The following is a 19,121-nucleotide window of genomic DNA, read 5'->3' as shown; positions in this document are numbered from 1 at the left end:
TACCAAAAACATTACTTTTGCTGTCTTTACTTTTGTTGCCGCTACCACCACTATCATATTACTTTGATGCTAAACATTTGCTGCAGATACTAAGTTTCCAGGTGTGGTTGAATTGACAACTCAACAGCTAATACTTGAGAATATTCTTTGGCTCCCCTTGTGTCGAATCAATAAATTTGGGTTGAATACTCTACCCTCGAAAGCTGTTGCGATCCCCTATACTTGCGGGTTATCATTCTCATACATGGATCCTATCTCGGATTTCATGGCCTCAAGCCATTTATTGGAATCTGGGCTCATAATAGATTCTTCATAGTTCGTAGGTTCGCCATGCTCTAATAACATGACTTCCAGGACAGGCTTACCGTACCACTGTGGTGCGGAGCATGCTCTGTTCGACCTTCGAAGTCCAATAGTAACTTGATCCGAAGTTTCATGATCATCATTATTGGCTTCCTCTTTCGTTGGTGTAGGCATCACTGGAATGGATTTCTCTGATGTGCTACTCTCCAATTCGAGAGAAGGTACAATTACCTCACCAAGTTCTACTTTCCTCCTACTCACTTCATTCGAGAGAAAACTCCTTCTCTATAAAGGACCCATCCTTAGCAACAAAGATCTTGCCTTCGGAACTGTGGTAGAAGGTGTACCCAATAGTTTCTTTAGGGTATCCAATGAAGACGCACTTCTCCAATTTAGGTTCGAGCTTATTAGGCTGAAGCCTTTTTACATAAGCATCGCATCCCCAAACTTTAAGAAACGACCTCTTAGGTTTCTTGCCAAACCATAGTTCATACGGGGTCGTCTGAATGGATATAGACGGTGCCCTATTAACGTGAATGCGGGTGTCTCTGATGCATAACCCCAAAATGATAGTGTTAAATCGGTAAGAGACGTCATAGATCGCACCATATCTTATAAAGTACGGTTACAATGTTTGGACACACCATTACGCTATGGTGTTCCAGGTGGCGTGAGTTGTGAAACTATTCCACATTGTTTTAAATGAAGGCCAAACTCGTAACTCAAATATTTGCCTCCATGATCAGATTGTAGAAAGTTTATTTTCTTGTTACAATGATTCTCCACTTCACCTTGAAATTCTTTGAACTTTTTAAATGTTTCAGACCTGTGTTTCATCAAGCAGATATACCCATACCTACTCAAATCATCTATGAAGGTCAGAAAATAACAATACGTGTCGCGTGCTTCAACACTCATCGGACCGCATACATCGGTATGTACTATTTCCAATAAGTCATTAGCTGGCTCCATTGTTCTGGAGAATAGAGTTTTAGTCATCTTGCCCATGAGGCATGGTTCGCAAGTATCAAATGATTCATAATTATGTGATTCCAAAATTCCATCTGCATGGAGTTTCTTCATGCGCTTTACACCAATATGACCTAAACGGAAGTGCCACAAGTATGTTGCACTATCATTATTAACTTTGCATCTTTTGGCGTCAATATTATGAATATGTGTATCACTACGATCGAGAATTAATAAACCATTCACATTGGTTGTATGACCATAGAAGGTTTTATTCCTGTAAATAGAACAACAATTATGTTTTGACTTAAATGAATAACTGTATTGCAATAAACATGAGCAAATCACATTCATGCTCAACGCAAACACTAAATAACATTATTTAGGTTCAACACTAATCCCTAAGGTAGAGGGAGTGTGCGATGGTGATCGTATCAACCTTGGATCACTTCCTACACACATCGTCACCTCGCCCTTAACTAGTCTCTGTTTATTCTATAACTCCCGTTTCGAGTTACTAATCTTAGCAACTGAACCGATATCAAATACCCAGGGGCTACTATTAATACTAGTAAGGTACACATCAATAACATGTATATCAAATATACCATCGCCGATTTCTACCATCGCCGATTTCTATCAAATAACACTTGATGGTCTTTCTTGATTTCTACCATCACTGATTTCAGGATCGCGAAAAGACCGGGAATCATTTTTCTCATCCCTTGCATATTATAGTTCATCACAAAGTTCTAGTAGCTTCGTGATAGTGACTAGAGAACCTTGTCAATCACTATCTTATCTAGAGATTAACTCCCACTTGATTCAAGCGATTGTAGTACCCAGACATTCTGAGCACACGCTCACTGGTTGAGCTATTCTCCTCCATCTTGTAGGCAAAGTACTTGCGAGAGGACTCATACCTTTCGACACGGGCATGAGTCTGAAATACCAATTTTACCTCCTGGAACATCTCATATGCTCCGTGGCATTCAAAACATTTTTGAAGTCCTGGTTCTAAGCCGTAAAGCATGGCGCACTAAACTGAAGGAAATTTGCCCTAGAGGCAATAATAAAGTTGTTATTTTATATTTCCTTATATCATAATAAATGTTTATTATTCATGCTAGAATTGTATTAACCGGAAACTTCATACATGTGTGAATAGACAAAACACTCTGTCCCTAGTAAGCCTCTACTAGACTAGCTCGTTAATCAAAGATGGTTAAGTTTCCTAACCATAGAAATGTGTTGTCATTTGATGAACGGGATCACATCAATAGGAGAATGATGTGATGGACAAGACCCATCCGTTATCTTAGCAAGTTGATCGTTCAGTTTTATTGCGATTGCTTTCTTCATGTCAAATACATATTCCTTTGACTATGAGATTATGCAACTCCCCGATACCAGAGGAATACCTTGTGTGCTATCAAATGTCACAACGTAACTGGGTGATTATAAAGATGCTCTACAGGTATCTCCAAAGGTATTTGTTGGGTGGGCATAGATAGAGATTAGGATTTTTCACTCTGAGTATCCGAGAGGTATCTCTCGGCCCTCTCGGTAATGCACATCATAATAAGCCTTGCAAGCGATGTGAAAAGTGAGTTAGTTGCGGGATGATGTATTACAGAATGAGTAAAGAGACTTGTTGGTAACGAGATTGAACTAGGTTCGAAGATCGGGCAAGTAACATACCGATGACAAAGGGAATAACGTATGTTGTCATTATGGTACGACCAATAAAGATCTTCATAGAATATGTGGGAACCAATATGAGCATCCTGGCTCCGTTGTTGGTTATTGACCGGAGAGGTGTGTCGATCATGTCTACGTAGTTCTCGAACCCGTAGGGTCTGCAAGCTTAACGTTCGATGATGGTTTTTATTATTTGACTTATGTGATTTGGTGATGTTGTTCGGAGTCCCAGATGAGATCACGAACATGACGAGGAGTCTCGAAATGGCCGAGAGGTAAATATTGATAAATAGGACGACGGTATTCGGACACCGGAAGTGTTCCGGGGGTACCGAGTACATATTGGGTCACCGAAAGGGGTTCTGGGCATCCCTCCAGTAACTACATGGGCCTAATGGGCCAAGAAGGGGATAGACCAGCCCCTGAGGGGCTGGTGCGCCCCATGTAGGCCAAAATAGGAGGGGAAGGAAAGAGGATAAGAGAGAAAGGAAGGGGAGGGTGTAGCGACCAGACCTCAAACAGTTTGATCTCTGTGCATCAGTGTCATCCCTGGATCAGTAATGCTGACACGCACAGTACTTGAAGGATTTATAACAGAGTAGCAATCACACACTTATTACAACGAATGTCTCAAAAGAGAACTTATTACAATAAATATGGCTTAAGGCCATCTAGTACGATAACAACGGAAGGCTTGGAAGATAAAGTGAGTCTATCAACTCCAACGGCATCACTGAGTGAAAGACCACGACCTAAGGCTCCTTACTCGTTGTCTGAAAAGTCTGCAACATGACACGTTGTAGCCCGAAAATGGGTCAGCACATGGAATATGCTGGCAATGTAACACAAGAGAGCAATGAACAGAATAATGCTATCACTACATGCATATATGGCTGGTGGAGGCTGTATGGTTAATATGTTTTGGGAAAAGCCAATTTTCCCCTACAACAAAGGAATAAACTTTATTTAACTATCATGTTGGTTGTTAAACATTGATAATGGTAAACCCTATCTCAATCCCAATTAAAACTAATTAATAACCCAATCAAATTTTATAATTAAGAGTGATGAGATCCACATCATAATCCAAACACCAGATACTCAAGATGTCCATAACCGGGGACACAGCTAACCATGATTAGTTTGTACACTCTGTAGAGGTTTGCGCACTTTTCCCCACAAGACTCGATCTCCTCAGTTGGATTTCTCGCACTACATGGTGTTTGAGAAACGGATGACCGAGACACAGTCTTTCAGAAGCGTTAGCACCTTACGATGGGTAGACAGTACCACCTACATCCCCTACATCTGCTAGTCTACCACTGTAAGAGTTCACACTACTTAATCAACTATGCTAGAGCCCATAATAGCTTGTGGCTGCACACGGAAGTTTCTAGCATGAATAATCTCATGATCCCTTTGAGCCTGGGTGGCAGTCCATAGGAGAATCACACGGTACCCCGGGATTTCCAAAAAAATACAGGCAATCACTGGATTCCCCAGGTGCCTCAATCCACCCAGATGTGTATTTAAGTTACCACCTTAAGTTAACCATTAATTAAGAATACTCACATATGTCATGAATACAGTCAAACCCAATCCGCGTCTACGAGCATAGCATAGCAAAATAAGCAACGTAGAAGTTACTCCCAGGGTTTGATAATAATCAGGTGAATAGGTAATACCTCATCTACTTCCCAAACAACAACAACAACAACAAAGCTTTAGTCCCAAACAAGTTGGGGTAGGCTAGAGGTGAAACCCATAAGATCTCGTAACCAACTCATGGCTCTGGCACATGGATAGCAAGCTTCCACGCACCCCTGTCCATAGCTAGCTCTTTGTCGATACTCCAATCCTTCAGGTCTCTCTTAACGGACTCCTCCCATGTCAAAATCGGTCGACCCCGCCATCTCTTGACATTCTCTGCACGCTTTAGCCGTCCGCTATGCACTGGAGCTTCTGGAGGCCTGCGCTGAATATGCCCAAACCATCTCAAACGATGTTGGACAAGCTTCTCCTCAATTGGTGCTACCCCAACTCTATCTCGTATATCATCATTCCGGACTCGATCCTTCCTCGTGTGGCCACACATCCATCTCAACATACGCATCTCCGCCACACCTAACTGTTGAACATGTCGCCTTTTAGTCGGCCAACACTCCGCGCCATACAACATTGCGGGTCGAACCGCCGTCCTGTAGAACTTGCCTTTTAGCTTTTGTGGCACTCTCTTGTCACAGAGAATGCCAGAAGCTTGGCGCCACTTCATCCATCCGGCTTTGATTCGATGGTTCACATCTTCATCAATACCCCCATCCTCCTGCAACATTGACCCCAAATATCGAAAGGTGTCCTTCCGAGGTACCACCTGGCCATCAAGGCTAACCTCCTCCTCCTCACAGCTAGTAGTACTGAAACCGCACATCATGTACTCGGTTTTAGTTCTACTAAGCCTAAACCCTTTCGATTCCAAGGTTTGTCTTCATAACTCTAACTTCCTATTTACCCCCGTCCGACTATCGTCAACTAGCACCACATCATCCGCAAAGAGCATACACCATGGGATATCTCCTTGTATACCCCTTCTGACCTCATCCATCACCAATGCAAAAAGATAAGGGCTCAAAGCTGACCCCTGATGCAGTCCTATCTTAATCGGGAAGTCATCGGTGTCGACATCACTTGTTCGAACACTTGTCACAACATTATTGTACATGTCCTTGATGAGGGTAATGTACTTTGCTGGGACTTTGTGTTTCTCCAAGGCCCACCGCATGACATTCCGCGGTATCTTATCATAGGCCTTCTCCAAGTCAATGAACACCATATGCAAGTCCTTCTTATGCTCCCTATATCTCTCCATAAGTTGTCGTACCAAGAAAATGGCTTCCATGGTCGACCTCCCAGGCATGAAACCAAACTGATTTTTGGTCACGCTTGTCATTCTTCTTAAGCGGTGCTCAATGACTCTCTCCAATAGCTTCATTGTATGGCTCATCAGCTTAATTCCACGGTAATTAGTACAACTCTGAACATCCCCCTTCTCTTGAAGATTGGTACTAATATACTCCGTCTCCATTCTTCTGGCATCTTGTTTGCCCGAAAAATGAGGTTGAAAAGCTTGGTTAGCCATACTATCGCTATGTCCCCGAGACCTTTCCACACCTCAATGGGGATACAATCAGGGCCCATCACCTTGCCTCCTTTCATCCTTTTTAAAGCCTCCTTCACCTCAGACTCCTGGATGTGCCGCACAAAACGCATGCTGGTCTCATCAAAGGAGTCATTCAGTTCAATGGTAGAACTCTCATTCTCCCCATTGAACAGCTTGTCGAAGTACTCCCGCCATCTATGCTTAATCTCTTCGTCCTTCACCAAGAGTTGGCCTGCTCCGTCCTTGATGCATTTGACTTGGCCAATATCCCTCATCTTCCTCTCCCGGATCTTAGACATCTTATAGATGTCCCTTTCACCTTCCTTCGTGCCTAACCGTTGGTAGAGGTCCTCATATGCCCGACCCCTTGCTTCACCAACAGCTCGCTTTGCGGCCTTCTTCGCCATCTTGTACTTCTCTATGTTGTCTGCACTCCTATCCAGGTATAGGCGTCTGAAGTAATCTTTCTTCTCTTTAAGCGCCTTCTGGACATCATCATTCCACCACCAGGTATCCTTATCTTCGCTTCTCCTTCCCCTAGACACTCCAAACTCCTCCGAGGCCACCTTACGAATGCAAGTCGCCATCTTCATCCACACATTGTCCGCATCCCCTCCTTCCTCCCAAGGGCCCTCCTTAAATACCCTCTCCTTGAACACCTGAGCTACCTCCCCCTTGAGCTTCCACCACTTCGTTCTAGCGACCTTGGCACGCTTATCCCGCTGGACACGAATCCGAAAGCGGAAGTCAGCAACCACCAGCTTATGCTGGGGTACAACACTCTCCCCAGGTATCACCTTACAGTCTAGGAACACACGCCTATCTTCTCTTCTCGAGAGGATGAAATCAATCTGGCTAGAGTGTTGGCCACTACTAAAAGTCACCAGATGTGATTCTCTCTTTCTAAAGAGGGTGTTAGCTACAATCATGTTGTAGGCTAGAGCAAAGCTTAAGACATCTTCTCCTTCTTGATTCCTGATGCCATAGCCAAAGCCCCCATGCGCCCCTTCAAAACCTGTGTTAGATGTACCCACGTGGCCATTGAGGTCTCCTCCTATGAAGAGCTTCTCACCAATCAGTACACTCCTAACCATGTATTCCAAGCCTTCCCAGAACTCCCTCTTGGTGTTCTCATTGTGGCCTACTTGCGGGGCATATGCGCTGATAACATTGAGAACCAAGTCCTCAGCTACCAGCTTGACCAGGATAATCCGGTCCCCACGTCTCCTGACGTCTACCACTCCATACTTGAGGCTCTTGTTGATCAAGATGCCTACGCCATTTCTGTTTGCAGCCGTCCCCGTGTACCACAGCTTGAAGCCGGTATCCTCCACCTCCTTCGCCTTCTGTCCTCTCCATTTGGTTTCTTGGACGCAAAGGATATCAACACCTCTCCTCACTGCTGCATCAACTAGCTCCCGAAGCTTCCCTATGAGAGACCCTACGTTCCAGCTACCTAAGCGAATCCTCCTAGGCTCGGCTAGCTTCCTTACCCTTCGCACTCGTCGAGTCAAATGCGAAGACCCTTGCTCATTTTCCACTACATCCGGGCGCCGATGTAGCGCGCCACTAAGGATGCGACGACCCAATCCTCGCTCACTTGCCACCGTATCCGGATCAAGATACGGCGCGCCACTTGGGGGGTGACGGCCCGGCCCTTGCCCATTTTCCACCACACCCGGGTTCCGATGTGGCGCGTCGCTGAGAGGGTTACGCCCCAACGAAAATCTTTTGGGTTTCATCTCCATAAGAGTGGCTGAGTTTTTACGTTGGCTCGCCAAGCCTATCACAACCCTCCTCCTTTACCCGGGCTTGGGACCGGCTATGTTGAGACAACATAGGCGGAGTTTCATCTACTTCCCAAACCCACAATTTAAATCAGCTCCTAACCATGCAATTGCGTGAGGACTGATCTAATGCAATAAAACTGGGTAGTAAAGAGGTATGATCAAAGTGTTACTTGCCTTGCTGATGATCTGCGAAACCTAGAGACTCGTAGTAGCACGCTTCGCACTCCGGGTACTCTATCGCAAACAAACAAGCATACAATAAGCAATCAAGCAAGGGCACGGGTAAAACTCAAATAAGAGATCTAACCAGAAAGTTCAACTTAAGAACTCCGGTTTGCAAAAAGAATCAAATCAAACGAAGCAACAAAACTCAAACAGCGAAAGAAACAAGCTTTGTTTACTAATCCGGACTAAAGTCAAATTTAAAGTAGCAAAAACTTGTTTAAGTTGGTTAAACAGAAAGAGGGTTTCGAGACGAAACTCTGGGTGCCCGAATCGCCTGATTCCGATAAACGAGTGAAAAAATAAACTAAAACGAAAATCGGATCAAAAATCGCGATCGAAATAATTACGGAAAAATCTGAGAAAAAGAAAAAATGATGAACAGGCTAACGAACGAACGTTCGCTGTCTGCAACTAAACGGTGAAAGCTGTTGTTAAAACGAACGTACGAACAAACGTCCGCTAAGTAACTAAACTGGAAAAAATAATAATAAAAAACCGGGGTTTATCGAAGAAAACCGATCGGTCAAACGACGGTCAACGGCGACTAGATCCGGCGGCGTGGCGGCGGCGGGTCTGGCAATGGCGGTCGGTGGCGGCGGCGGTCGGCGGCAGTGGCGGCTAGGGTTTGGCGCGGGGTGGGCTGGGGTGGTGGTGGGCTGCGGGGCTGGGGGCGGCGGCTTATAAAGGGGGGGCGTGGGAGGAGTCCGGGCCGGATACGGCCCGTAGGTCAGTTCCCCTTTTTTTTTAATAATTCCGCTTCATAAAAATGATTGAAAGAAATACTAAACTGACTCCAAAAATCCTGAAATAAATTTTCCCCGTCCTCTAAAAATAGTCCGAACAAGGTGAACATTTATTTCGGCCTAAAATGCAATTTTGAAAAATACATATTTTTCTTAATGCAAATAAAATAGCGATAAACTCCGAATAAAAATCTTATTTGATTTTAACATTAAATCTCCGATATTTCTTTATCTTGAGGAAGTCAATTTTTATCCCGTCTCTTTTATTTTTATAAAAGAAATATTCAAAGAGAAAAATAATTAAAATCAAACGATCCTCTTTTCAAAATTCGAGAAAAACTCGAATATGAAACTAATGAAATCCCCAACTCTCTCTGTGGGTCCTTGAGTTGCGTAGAATTTCTAGGATCAAACCAAGATGCAAATAAAATATGATATGCAATGATGATCTAATATATAACATTCCAAATTGAAAATTTGGGATGTTACAAACCTACCCCCCTAAGATGAATCTCGCCCTCGAGATTTGGGTTGGCTAGAAAATAGGTGAGAATGATCCTTCCGTAGGTTTTCCTCTCGTTCCCAGGTGGCTTCCTCTTCAGTATGGTGACTCCACTGAACTTTGGAGAACTTGATTACTTTGCTGCGTGTGACTCGGCTAGCAAACTCGAGAATTCTAACTGGCTTCTCCTCGTAGGTCAAATCGCTATCCAACTGTATAGCTTCCAGCGGCACTGTATCTCTCAGAGGAATATCAGCCATCTCTGCGTGGCACTTCTTTAACTTAGAAACGTGGAACACATCGTGAACTCCTGACAATCCTTCGGGTAATTCCAACTTGTAAGCAACTTCTCCCATACGTTCCAAAACTTTGTATGGTCCCACAAAACGTGGTGCTAATTTTCCCTTAACTCCAAAGCGCTTCACTCCTCGAAGTGGGGATACACGAAAATACACTCTGTCTCCGACTTCGTAATCTGTCTCCTTGCGTATAGAATCCGCATAACTCTTCTGCCTGGACCGGTCTACCTTGAGTCTATCGCGAATCAGCTTAACCTTCTCCTTAGAATCTTTAATCAAATCTGGTCCAAACAATTGTCGGTCTCCAACCTCGTCCCACAACAACGGTGTTCTGCACCTCCTTCCGTACAGTGCTTCGAAAGGGGCCATATTCAAACTGGCTTGATAGCTATTGTTGTATGAGAACTCTGCGTAAGGTAAATTTTCGTCCCAACTAGATCCATAGTCTAGTGCACAAGCTCTCAACATGTCCTCCAGAATCTGATTGACTCTCTTAGTCTGTACATCTATCTGCGGGTGAAAAGCTGTACCGAACTCTAGCCTGGTTCCCAAAGTTTCATGCAACTGATTCCAAAACTTTGAGGTAAACTGGGTTCCTCTATCTGATACAATGGTCCTCAGAACCCCATGTAGACATACTATCCTGGCCATGTATATCTTTGCCAACTTAGCACTGGTGTAAGTGGTCTTCACTGGGATGAAATGAGCTACTTTCGTCAAACGATCGACTACAACCGATATCGAGTCATAGCCTGAACGAGTCCTGGATAATCCCGTGATAAAGTCCATGCCTAGTTTATCCCAATTCAATTCGGGTACCGGCAATGGTTGTAGCAATCCCGCTGGCTTCTGATGCTCTGCCTTCACTCTCTGACATACATCACAAACTGCTACATACTCTGCAATATCCTTCTTCATTCCGGTCCACCAGAAACTATCCTTCAAATCCAGATACATCTTGGTATTTCCTGGGTGAATCGAATATGGCGAATCATGGGCCTCTTGCAGAATCAACTTCCTGATCTCCTGATCATTTGGTACATATACGCGGTCCTCAAACCATAAGGTATCGTGCTCATCCTCACGAAATCCTTTAGTTTTTCATTTTCTCATTCTTTCCTTTATCTCGGCAATCTCCTTGTCCGTCTTCTAAGCTTCTCTGATCTTATCCATCAAAGTCGACTGAATCTCCAAAGCTGCTACATAACCTCTCAGAACTATCTCCAAACATAGCTCGCGAAGGTCATCTGCCAACTCCTTGGGTAACTCTCCGGTCATGATTGTATTAACATGACTTTTGCGGCTTAACGCATCGGCTACTATGTTAGCCTTTCCGGGATGATAGTGCAATCTCATATCATAATCCTTAATGAGCTCCAACCATCTCCTCTGCCTGAGATTCAACTCCTTCTACGTGAAGATATACTTCAAACTCTTGTGATCCATGTATACCTCACAATGGTTTCATATGAGAAAATGTCTCCAAGTCTTCAACGCATGCACTATGGCTGCTAACTCCAAATCATGTGTGGCATAATTTAACTCATGGGGTTTAAGCTGTCGTGAGGCATATGAAACAACTCTTCCCTCCTGCATAAGTACGGCTCCAAGTCCTCGACGAGAAGCGTCGCAATACACTTCATAATCCTTGTGTTGATCTGGCAGAATCAACACTGGTGATGTAACCAAGCGTCTCTTCAACTCCTGAAAATTGGCCTCACATTCCTCAGTCCATTTGAACTTCGTGTCCTTCTTTAGCAACTCCGTCATAGGCTTTGCAATCTTTGAGAAATTGTCAATGAACCTCCGGTAGTATCCTGCGAGTCCAAGAAAACTTCGGATCTCTACAACTGTCGTGGGTGACTCCCAATTTGTCACAGTGACAACTTTAGTGGGGTATATCGCTATTCCTTCTCCGGATATAACATGTCCAAGAAATCCAACTTCCTTCAACCCAAACTCACACTTGCTGAACTTAGCGTATAGCTGATGTTCTCTGAGTTTCCCAAGTACCAAACGCAAATGCTCTTTATGTTCTTCTTCATCCTTCGAGTAGACCAGAATATCATCAATGAACACCACGACGAACTTATCCAAAAACTCCATAAACACCTTGTTCATCATGTTCATAAAATAGGCAGGTGCGTTAGTCAGGCCAAATGACATAACGATATACTCATATAGACCGTACCTCGTGGTAAAAGATGTCTTAGGTATATCCTGCTCTCGAATCTTCAGCTGGTCATACCCTGATCCCAGATCTATCTTGGAAAACACCTTAGCTCCTTGCAGTTGGTCAAACAAATCATTGATCATCAGCAGTGGGTACTTGTTCTTGATCGTCACTTCATTCAATCCTCGATAATCAACAACCATCCTTAATGATCCATCCTTCTTCTCCACTAGAAGTACTGGGGATCCCCAAGGTGACGAACTTGGGCGGATATAACCTTTATCTAGTAACTCCTTAATCTGCTTCTTAATTTCCTCCAAATCCTTTGCGGGCATTTTGTACGGTCTCTTAGATATGGGCCCTGTGCATGGCAAAAGCTCGATTAAAAAATCAATGTCTCTATCTGGTGGCATGGCTGGCAACTCTTTTGGAAATACATTTGGAAAATCCTTCACCACTGGTTCTTCCTCATGTACAACTCCTGATAAGGAATTTACTTGAGTCCCAATCGACACATGCCGGGATACATACTTGATCCTTCTTCCTTCTGGGGTGGTGAGCAAAATTGACTTACTAGCGCAATCAATGTTCCCTCCATACTTTGATAATCAATCCATGCCTAATATCACACCCAATCCTTGTGACTCCAATACTATTAGGTCTGAGGGGAACATGTAGTTACCAATCCTTAATGGTAACCGATCACACCATAGGCTAGCCATATACTCTGCTCCTGGCGAGGTTACTAACATGGGTGACCTAAGGGCTTGGGTTGGCAGTTTAAACTTATCCACGAATCCCCTTGATATGTATGAATGCGATGCACCAGTATCAAAAAGTACGACTGCAGTAAATGACTTAACCAAAAACTTACCTATTACTACATCTGGCTGGGCTTCAACCTCCTCCACGTTAACGTGGTTCACTTGTCCCCTGGTGAAAGGGTTGGGCTTCTTCCCAGAGCTTCCATTGACGTTTCCATTCTTAGCTTCAGGACATTCATTGGCGTAATGTCCGGTCTTAAGTAACGTGGCTTAGATCTTTCTTGGCGGGCGTTGCTGGGTTGGAACAGTTCTGTCCGTTGCTTCCCCCATTACCATTCCCGTTCTTGGAGCCACTATGGTTGTGCGAACTTCCTCCATTATGACTGTGGCCTCCATGGTTATGGACAAGTCCTCCCGAGTTCGGGGTAAAACAAGGTCTCTGCTGAGCTCCAGAATTATACTTCCCTTGTCCATACTTCCTCTTGCGGCTGTAATCTGCTGCTGCTTCCCTTCAAGCATGCGAGCTCTATCCACTAACTCCTGGTAGTTATTGAAATTTGCCACCATCAACTGCATGCTAAGCTCATCATTCAGTCCTTCTAGAAACTTCTCCTTCTTAGCTGCATCTGTACGACGTCATTTGGGGCATAACGTGCTAGCCTACTAAAGTCATCCACATACAGGCCAACGGTGCGCCCTCCTTGGCGTAAGTTGCGAAACTCACGCTTCTTCATGGCCATAGCTCCTGTGGATACATGGGCTGTGTGAAAAGCCTGCTGGAACCGGTCCCATGTAAAAGTGGCTATAGGATAGGTGACAGTGTAATTCTCCCACCATGAGGCTGCCCGTCCATCCAATTGGTGCGCGGCAAAACGCACCTACTCAGCATCTGTGCATCCTACAGTGGTTAACTCCCTTCCAATCCTGCGGATCCAATCATCTGCTACTATCGGCTTAGTGCTACTGGTAAACACCGGCGGCTGCAACCTTAGAAAACGAGCTAAGTTGTCAACTAGGGGCGGTGGTAGTGGGTTGTTGTTGTTGTTGCCTTGGTTCTGAACTAACAACTGCATCAGGGTATTCTGCTGCTGGATCAACTGAGTGAGCTCCGGTGCAAAAGTAAATCCGGGGTCACGTCTCGGCGGCATCTGAGGGTTTAGAGGGAAGAGAAATAGAATAGAATTAGGTCTAGTGAGAAAACACTACCCATATGCACATGAGACAAACACAATCATATCACTCATCAATCAAGAAAGGGCATACAATCGGTCTAGAACTATCGTTACAGAAGTGCTCGGACTATACTATATACATGGTGGAATACTACTACTGATATGGTGGTCTACTAGAAATATTGATCGGTGGAAGACTCCATGATATCTTCTCCAGCTTCATCAACATAGTCATCATTGCTATCGTCGGGGTCCGAGTCGGTGTCGTCGATGATGATGTAGTTCTCTGGGCAAGTGGAACCATCATCTTCTCCTCCTGGCGCGGGGTCTCCCATGAAAACTCCTAGCTTTCTTGTCAGGTCGTCATTCTTCTCCACTAGTACGACGATTTCCTCCATATGATCTTCGCGAGTAGCCTTGAGTTCTTCCTCCACTTCCGTGATCCTTGTCATCGCCTTCTTCAAATCTGTCATGCCTGCGCACATCTGGTTCTCCTGGCGTCGAATGTGCTGGTTTAACTCCTGGATGAAAGCTGCAATCGATCTATCCTTCCTGGTGCTGATCATCTCCCATTGCTCATCTCGGCACCCACAAATCTGGTAGATAGTATCCTTGAGATCCTTGTGGTAAACTTCTACAATGCGTCCCATGGTGATGTGGGCTGCCATACTCTTTCCTAGACTCCAGGCTGGTGCATCAAAGGAAAACTCTATGGGCTCAGTGACTGGCGTGAATGTCCTTCCTGGAACTTGAACTTGAATCATCCAGCGCTCTTCTTCTGGTAAAGTGGCATTGTAAGTCCATGTGAAGCTTGGTATGCCAATGTTCAGGTACCTAGTGACTTCCTTCAAGTGTCGTCCAAAGGGTGTCTTCATCCGGTTGCATGAATTTGATCCTTGCATCCGCCATCCTAAAGAGTAGAAAAATGGAGAGGAGTTTGAAAGGAGAAGAGAGTAGTGATTTAGGACTTTAGCTTAGTGGTCGTGTCCTACAGTCAGCGTGTGCTCTGATACCATCTTGTAACGACCATACCTCAAACAGTCTGATCTCTGTGCATCAGTGTCATCCCTAGATCAGTAATGCTGACACGCACAATACTTGAAGGATTTATAACAAAGTAGCAATCACACACTTATTACAACGAATGTGTCAAAAGAGAACTTATTACAATAAATATGGCTTAAGGCCATCTAGTACGATAACAGCGGAAGGCTTGGAAGATAAAGTGAGTCCGTCAACTCCAACGACATCACTGAGTGAAAGACCACGACCTAAGGCTCCTTACCTGTCGTCTGAAAAGTCTGCAACATGACACGTTGCAGCCCAAAAATGGGTCATCACACGGAATATGCTGGCAATGTAACACAAGAGAGTAATGAATAGAATAATGCTATCACTACATGCATATATGGCTGGTGGAGGCCGTATGGTTAATATGTTTTGCGAAAAGCCAATTTTTCCCTACAACAAAGGAATAAACTTTATTTAACTATCATGTTGGTTGTTAAACATTGAGAATGGTAAACCCCATCTCAATCCCAATTAAAAGTAATTAATAACCCAATCAAATTTTATAATTAAGAGTGATGATATCCACATCATAATCCAAACACCAGATACTCAAGATGTCCATAACTGGGGACACGACTAACCATGATTAGTTTGTACACTCTGCAGAGGTTTGCGCACTTTTCCCCACAAGACTCGATCTCCTTCGTTGGATTTCTCGGACTACATGGTGTTTGAGAAACAGATGACCAAGACACAGTCTTTCAGAAGCGTTAGCACCTTACGATTGGTAGACAGGACCACCTACATCCCCTACATCTGCTAGTCTACCACTGTAGGAGTTCACACTACTTAATCAACTATGGTAGATCCCATAATAGCTTGTGGCTACACACGGAAGTTTCTAGCATGAATAATCTCATGATCCCTTTGAGCTTGGGTGGCAGTCCATAGGAGAATCACACAATACCCCGGGATTTCCAAAAAAAAATACAGGCAATCACTGGATTCCCAAGGTGCCTCAATCCACCCAGATGTGTATTTAAGTTGCCACCTTAAGTTAACCATTAATTAAAGAATACTCACATCTTTCATGAATACACTCAAACACAATCCACGTCTACGAGCATAGCATAGCAAAATAAGCAACGTAGAAGTTACTCCCAGGGTTTGATAATAATCAGGTGAATAGGTACTACCTCATCTACTTCCCAAACCCACAATTTAAATCAGATCCTAACCATGTAATTGTGTGAGGATTGATCTAATGCAATGAAACTGGGTAGTAAAGAGGTATGATCAAAGTGCTACTTGCCTTGCTGATGATCCGCGAAACCTAGAGACTCGTAGTAGCATGCTTCGCACTCCGGGTACTCTGTCGCATACAAACAAGCATACAATAAGCAATCAAGTAAGGGCACGGGTAAAACTCAAATAAGAGATCTAACCAGAAAGTTCAACTTAAGAACTCTGGTTTGCAAAAAGAATCAAATCAAACGAAGCAACAAAACTCAAATGGCGAAAGAAACAAGCTTTGTTTACTAATCTGGACTAAAGTCAAATTTTACAGTAGCAAAAACTTGTTTAAGTCGGTTAAACAGAAAGAGGGCTTCGAGACAAAACTCTAGGCGCTTGAATCGCCTGATTCTGATAAACGAGGGAAAAGATAAACTAAAACAAAAATCGGATCAGAAATCACGATCGAAATAATCGCGGAAAAATCCGAGAAAAAGAAAAACTGACGAATAGGCTAACGAACGAACGTTCGATGTCTGCGACTAAACGGTAAAAACCATTCCTTAAAACGAACGTACGGACGAACGTCCGCTAAATAACTAAACCGGAAAAAAATCGGGGTTTACCAAAGAAAAACCGACCGGTCAAACGACGGTCAACGACGACTAGATCCGGCGGCGCGGCGGCGGCGAGTCCATCGGCCCGGCGGTCAGGCGACGGCCGCTAGGGTTTGGCGCGGGGTGGGCTGGGGCGGCGGTGGGCTGCGGGGCTGGGGGCGGCGGCTTATAAAGGGGGGGGGGCTGGGAGGAGTCCGGGCCGGATACGGCCTGTAGGTCGGTTCCCCCCTTTTTAAAAATAATTCCGCTTCGGAAAAACAAATAAAAGAAATACTAAACGGACTCCAAAAATCTCGAAATAAAATTTCCCCGTCCTCTAAAAATAGGCCGGACAAGGTGAACATTTATTTGAGCCTAAAATGCAATTTTGAAAAAACGCATATTTTCCTAATTCAAATAAAATAGCGATAAACTCCGAATGAAAATCTTATTTGATTTTAACATTAAATCTCCGATATTTCTTTATTTTGAGGAAGTCATTTTATCCTCTCTCTTTTATCTTTATAAAATAAATATTCAAAGAGAAAAATAATTAAAATCAAACGATCCTCTTTTCAAAATTCAAGAAAAACTCGAATATGAAAATAATGAAATCCCAACTCTCTCCGTGGGTCCTTGAGTTGCGTAGAATTTCTAGGATCAAACCAAAATGCAAATAAAATATGATATGCAATGATGATCTAATGTACTACATTCCAAATTGAAAATTTGGGATGTTATAGAGGGATTCGGCCTCCCCCTTCCTTCCCTCCTCCCTCCTCCTTCCTTCCCCCTCCGGAAGTTATGGTAGGGGGGGCGAATTGTACTAGGGCTCCAAGTAGGATTCCTCCTACTTGGGCGCCCCCTTGGCTGCTCCCTCTCCCTCCCACCTATATATATGGGGGAGGCGTCTAGAAGACACAACAACATCTGTTAGCCGTGTGCGGCGCCTCCCTCCACAGTTTACTCCTCTGGTCATAGTTGTTGTACTGCTTAGGCGAAGCCCTGGGCGGATCACTTCACCATCACCGTCACCATGCCGTCGTGCTGACAAAACTCTCCCTCGACACTTTGCCGGATCAAGAGTTCGAGGGACGTCATCGAGCTAAACGTGTGCATAACTCAGAGGTGTCGTACGTTCGGTGCTTGATCGGTCGGAACAAGAAGAAGTTTGACAAAATCAACCGCGTTGTCAAACGCTTCCGCTTTCGGTCTACGAGGGTACGTGGACACACTCTCCCCCTCTCGTTGCTATGCATCTCCTAGATAGATCTTGCGTGAGCGTAGGAATTTTTTTTCAAATTGCATGCTACGTTTCCTAACAGTGGCATCCGAGCCAGGTCTATGCGTAGACGATATGCACGAGTAGAACACAAAGAGTTATGGGCGGTGATCGCCATTCTGATTACCAGCAATGTATTATTTTGATTCGGCATTATTGTTGGATGAAGCGGCCCGGACCAACCTTACATGACCATGTTTATGAGACCAGTTCCACCGACAGACATGCAACTAGTTCTGCATAAAGGTGGCTGGCGGGTGTCTGTTTCTCCAACTTTAGTTGAATCAAATTTGACAGCGGCCGGTGCTTGTTGAAGGTTAAAATATCAAACTTGATTAATCACCATTGTGGTTTTGATGCGTAGGTAAGAATGGTTCTTGCTAGAAGCCCGTAGCAGCCACATAAAACTTGCAACAACTAAGTAAGAGGACATCTAACTTGTTTTTGCAGAGCATGTTGTGATGTGTTATGGTCAAGACATGATGTGATATACATTATTGTATGAGATGATCATGTTTTGTAAAAGTTATCAGCAACTGGCAGGAGCCTTATGGTTGTCCCTTTATTGTATGAAATGCAAACACCAGGTAAGTGCTTTACTTTGTCACTATGCGTTAGCGGTAGTTGTAGAAGCAATAGTTGGAGAGACGACCACGACGCTACGATGGAGATCAAGGTGTCAAGCCGGTGATGATTGAGATCATGACGGTGCTTTGGAGATGGAGATCAAAGGCACAAGATGATGATGGCCATATAATGTGATATATTTTGATTGCATGTGATGTTTATCTTTTATGCATCTTGTCGGTGTCAAAACCGGCGGATCTCGGGTAGGGGGTCCCGAACTGTGCGTCTAAGGCGGATGGTAACAGGAGACAGGGGACACGATGTTTTACCCAGGTTCGGGCCCTCTTGATGGAGGTAAAACCCTATGTCCTGCTTGATTTATTCTTGATGATATGAGTATTACAAGAGTTGATCTACCACGAGATCGGAGAGGCTAAACCCTAGAAGCTAGCCTATGGTATGATTGTATGTTGTCCTCCGGACTAAAACCCTTCGGTTTATATAGACACAGGAGGGGGCTAGGGTTACACAAGGTCGGTTACAAAGGAGGAGATATCCATATCCGTATTGCCTAGCTTGCCTTCCACACCAAGTAGAGTCCCATCCGGACACGGGACGAAGTCTTCAATCTTGT

Source organism: Triticum dicoccoides, chromosome 3A (assembly GCF_002162155.2).
Source record: "Triticum dicoccoides isolate Atlit2015 ecotype Zavitan chromosome 3A, WEW_v2.0, whole genome shotgun sequence".
Lineage (NCBI taxonomy): Eukaryota > Viridiplantae > Streptophyta > Magnoliopsida > Poales > Poaceae > Triticum > Triticum dicoccoides.
The sequence above is the reverse complement of the archived record's forward strand: the minus strand, read 5'-3'. Positions refer to the sequence as shown.